Source organism: Salmo trutta, chromosome 16, assembly GCF_901001165.1.
Source record: "Salmo trutta chromosome 16, fSalTru1.1, whole genome shotgun sequence".
Lineage (NCBI taxonomy): Eukaryota > Metazoa > Chordata > Actinopteri > Salmoniformes > Salmonidae > Salmo > Salmo trutta.
The window spans coordinates 29654758-29660260 of NC_042972.1; the positions used below are offsets into that span (position 1 = coordinate 29654758).

The 5503-nt window shown below is 46.4% G+C and overlaps 1 pseudogene; it reads right to left on the bottom strand.

Moving 5' to 3' along the window:
• Window positions 1-1537: 1537 nt before the first annotated feature.
• On the bottom strand, window positions 1538-4325 carry LOC115149802 (tubulin monoglycylase TTLL3-like; annotated as a pseudogene).
• Between the last annotated feature and the right edge of the window lie 1178 nt (window positions 4326-5503).

Sequence of the window (5503 nt, forward strand, 5' to 3'; positions counted from 1 at the left end):
CTAATACAGTTGAATGATCCTGATTGGATCTTTTTTTCTCTTCAGTGTTAACCTTTTCCTTTCTAACAAACACTGAAGATAGAACATCATTGAAAATAATAATATAATTATTATTATTTTAAATATTTTATAAATCCTTAGTCTTTCTCTGAAAGCGTAGAAGGCCCTCATTGTTCCCCACTGTGTTTAGGTTTGTGGCTCTATTTGCCCTCAGCATTCACCATTCTGAATGTCTAAAGAATCCAAATGTTCTTCTGAAATATGAAGACAGAAATACTGGACATTTGAACTCGTATTATGGTGACAATTTGACAAAATTACAGTCATGGTCTTGAATTGGACTCCCATGTTTCTGGTCTCGGTCTTGACTCGGTCTCGGACCTCTTGTCCCCCTCCCGGTCTTGGTCTTAACTCAGTCCCCCCCCCCTTCCCCGGTCTTGGTCTTGACTCGATTTGATCCGGTCTTGGTCTTGAATCGGTCTGGCTTTAGGTGGTCTTGAATAAGACACTTATCATAGGTGTACCCGCTGTAGATAGGCACCCTGTGCATGAAGGAGTACAGGGTAGTGTAGCGGTATCTATTGTCTAACTTCTGGCAGATTTTTACAGAATTCTCGTTTACCCCCTGCGGTTCGATGTTACTTTTGAAGACTGTTGCATGCAAAGAATCTTCTTTGGACCACATCCGCCTGGGAGAGGAAGGGGGGGGTTGTTTGTGTGTTTGCATGGGTGAGTGGAAATCCCGACACATAGTGACCATACCAGTGAGATGCTGCCAATGAGGTGAGACCCTGGCATGTTGTGTGCAAGTGAAAAGTCAATTTGACCATTTACTGGAAAGAACCGTACCAATACAGGAAAAACCTAGTTATCAAAAACACATCCTTAGAATGTCCCCTGAACCATCACTGATAGTGATATCTGCAGGTGGTCCTGTATGTGAAGTGAAGTACTGTTAAATCTAACACTAAATAAAATACATTAACCTCACAGATGGAAAGTCTTTACTTCATGTTCTATTTCATTCTACTTTCAAGACTTCCATCAGAGAGAAAATAAAAAGTTGACATTGCCCATAGATGCTAATCCAGAGTCAGTTTTGTGTTTTCCCCTCTTATGTTTCAGATCAGGATTTACGTCAAGAGGATTTGGGTCCTTTGCCAGCGCAGCCCCTTTTATTGGTGGCCATGGCCTGCCTGTGGAAGTAGGAGGAGCTGGTGTATGCGGAGGCCAGGGTGGGAGGCCAGCATTGGGCGGGGTCCTGTCAGTGGGGTGGGGCGCAGGTCAAGGACCTCCAGGGCTGGGATTGGGCCATAGAGGGTGGGCAAGCCCCGGTGTAGAGCCCTGCGTTGGGGTCCCAGCGTGGACTCTGGGAGGAAGGGCCAGGCGATATTAGGTCCTGTGGCGGGATGGGGTTTCGGGTGAGAGGGGTGGAAGTCCCCCTTCATGTGCCACAGGAGGTGCTGAGGGAGTGGGACAGAGTCCTGGGAACCAGGCGGAGAGGCTCACCGCTGCACAGACTCAGCCCCAGGCAAGCATTTGCCAAAGTGAGCTCTGGTGCCATCCTTCGAGACGATCTCATAGCAGGGGAGGTGTGCTGGCTCCCCAGAGCTCCACCCTCATCTCTATTGGGGAACCCATCTCTATTGGTTCTCTTTGCCCGAGGGCCGGTGGCATGGGGATGGTCTATGAATGGAGGGTTTGGAGGGTTTGTCCTCTGCCTCTGGGCCTAAATGGTTGGTGTGAGTGTGTGTGGTGAGAGGGGGTTCTGGGATGACAGGGATTCTGTGAGTGGGCGGTCGGAGTCGTCTTACCGGGGCTCCCTCCAACAGCAGGTTTACCCCCAAGTACTGAGGGACTTCAACTGCAGCCTGGGAGAAGAAGGAAGAGAGATGCATTCACACACTCCTGACTGGGCATTATTCTTGCTGTATAGTACCTGGTAATGCTTTGCATAAACTAATAATATGTGATCATCAATCCATCAATTGTGTGTCTACATGATTGCAAAATGCATAAGGATCTGCATGTATGTCTGTCTATGCATACATTCACTGAGTGTACAAACATTAAGCACACCTTTTTAATATTGAGTTGCGCACCCTCCCCCAATACACATGGGACATTGTTAAGTGTGAAAAACCCAGCAGCGTTGCAGTTCTTGACACAAATCTGTGCGCCTGGCACCTACTACCATACTCCGTTCAAAGGCACTTAAATGTTTTGTCTTGCCCATTCACCCTCTGAATGGCACACATACACAACCCATGTCTCAAGGCTTAAAAATCTTTCTTTAACCTGTCTGCTCCCCTTCATCTACACTGATTGAAGTGGATTTAAATCAATAAGGGATCATAGTTTTCACTTGGATTCACCTGGTCAGTCTATGTCATGGAAAGAGCAAGTGTCCTTAATGTTTTGTATACTCAGTGTATATCCCTGTCCTTACCTGCTTGTAGATGAGCTGAAAGCCCCCTGTATAGGCACCAGGGTCCACCCGTCGGTCCAGCACCACCCTAAGGGTATTCAGCTACACAGCAGGGCAGAGGCGGGCAGTGACGGCCGTGGAGGGAGTCATGGAGGGAGGCATTGATCTCCAGTAGCCAGGGCCTTAGGTCCCGACCCAGCGTGAAGTCTACCCCATAGAGCTCAAAGCTGCCCCTGCGCCCCTCCACCAGGTCCTGGACCACCGCCCGCTGCATCCCGGGCATCACCAGCACCCCCCCATGCTGAACCCCGGCCCTGGGCACGTAGGAAGACCCGGAACTGGGAGCATGACCGCATGTTGTCCTCGGGCATCTCCGGGTGGCGCCATTGAGACGGCTGGAAGTGCTTCTGGATGGAGTTGTTGCACAGGTGGACCGAACTGATGGAGGGAGGGAGGCAGGGCGAGAAAGAGAGAGGACAGAATGAACTATTCATATTTTTGCGCAGTTCTTCTCTAAACTGCCTGTAGATTTGCTAAGGAAGACTGATGTGAAACAAGTGAATAAGCAAGTTCTCTCTCTTTCTCAAGTCTCCCTCCTTTATTCTCTCTATTCTTCACCTCTCACACTCCTCCCCCTCCCCCATTCCCCCTCCCCTCTTCTCTCCTACCTTTCCAGGGTCAGTGTGGAGTAGGTTTGGGTGGAGAAGCACATGTAGCACTCGGAGAGAGAGATAAGGTAGGAAAGAGGGACAACGAGAGGGAATGAGGGTGTAGGGGAAGACATAAATAAGATATGAAAGAAAGAATAGAGAGCTACAAAAACACATTCACAAAAAACACTGTGACACCCACATCATATCAACTTGTCCCTCAGACAGGCACGCACACACACACACAGAGCCAGCCTCACCCCAACCTTGTGACTTGGCCCCTGGTTTGATGATCCAGATGTTGTGGAGTCCGTCAGTGTCAAGCTGTGGACACACAACCTGTAGTCTGGTCAGTATGACCTGACAACGCTCCACATACACACCACTTTCCTCGATCCCCACAACTTCACTACACACACACACACACGCATTCACGCACGCACACACACACACACATAGGGGGTGGGGAGCGTTCATATTAACATATTGTATATTGACATGAACCAAAGACCTTAGTCCAGTGCTATACGTTTCCTATAGATACGCTGAGCAAGAACAATGAAGCTATGAATGACTAACTAATGACCATTGATGACACACAACACACTCACTGAACGACCAGGTAGTAGTCATGCATGAACTTGGCCAACTGCTGTTCTGTGAGGGAGGGTGGCATTTCCATGGTGACATCAATGTCACCATGGTCCAAGCTGTTGAGAAACTCATGGCATATGTGCAAAGCCTTGTCAATCATTCCTGGAGCGACTAATCGAGTTGCTCTGCGTTTCTTAGGGACTGGGGGAAGGAATGATTGGCACAATTTATTGCAGCTTATTAAGTGTGTGTGTGTGTTCAGTATGTCACTCTGATACTGTTGAATTGTGATGAGTTCTTTTCCACCTTTTCTTCCTCTGCTCTTCCCTCTCCTCCCGTTCTTCCCTCTCCGCCACTCCTTTCCGCTATGTACTGGAGCAGTCTCGTGCATGCTGTCCTCCTGAAGTCTTCTAAAAATGTGGAGAGCGAGGGAGAGAAGGAATAATGCAAACTATCATCTTTCGGAATTAGACATTCTTAATGAACGTGTACTATACAGTATCGTTGACTGTGTATTGGGGATGGAGAGGTGCTTGCAGAAGGATAAGTGCCTATAGGGAGAATTGGGTGGAAGTTCCTGCTAACCACTGATACAGGATCAGATACTTTTACGTACCTATAATGGTAAACGTTAAGGTTGGAGTTAAGTTCATCTGATCCTAGATTTGTTGTTTAATGGAAACTATTACATTGAGCTATTTAAAAATATATATATTTCACCTTTATTTAACCAGGTAGGCTAGTTGAGAACAAGTTCTCATTTGCAACTGCGACCTGGCCAAGATAAAGCATAGCAATTCGACACATACAACAACACAGAGTTACACATGGAATAAACAAAACATACAGTCAATAATACAGTGTACTATCACAGGTAGAATTACACTATTTCTATTACATGAATTTGAAATACACTACTGGTAAAACGTTTTAGAACACCTAGTCATTCAAGGGTTTTTCTTAATTTTTTACTATTTTCTACATTGTAGAATAATAGTGAAGACATCAAAACTAAGAAATAACACATATGGACTCATGTAGTAACAAAAAAGTGTTAAACAAATCTAAATATATTTTATATTTGAGATTCTTCAAATAGCCACCCTTTGCTTTGATGACAGCTTTGCACACTCTTGGCATTTTCTCAATCAGCTTCAACTGGAATGCTTTTCCAACAGTCTTGAAGGAGTTCCCACATATGCTGAGCACTTGTTGACTGCTTTTCCTTCACCCTATGGTCCAACTCATCCCTCATCCTCTCATTTGGGTTGAGGTCAGGTGATTGTGGAGGCCAGGTCATCTGAAGCAGCAATTCATCACTCTCCTTCTTGGTCAAATAGCCCTTACACAGCCTGGAGGTGTGTTGGGTCATTGTCATGTTGAAAAACTAATGATAGTCCCACTTAGCGCAAACCAGATGGGATGGCATCTCACTGCAGAATGCTGTGGTAGCCATGCTGGTTAAGTGCGTCTTGAATTCTAAATACATCACTGACAGTGTCACCAGCAATGCACCATTACACCTCCTCCTCCATGCTTCATGGTGAGAACCTCACATGCGGAGATCATCCGTTCACCTACTCTGCGTCTCACAAAGACACAGTGGTTGGAACCAAAAATCTCTGATTTGGACTCATCAGACCAAAGGACAGATTTCCACCGGTCTAATGTCCATTGCTCGTGTTTCTTGGCCCAAGCCAGTCTCTTCTTCTTATTGGTGTCCTTTAGTAGTGGTTTCTTTGCAGCAATTTGACAATGAAGGCCTGAATCACGCAGTCTTCTCTGAACAGTTGATGTTGAGATGTGTCTGTTACTCGAACTCTGTGAAGAA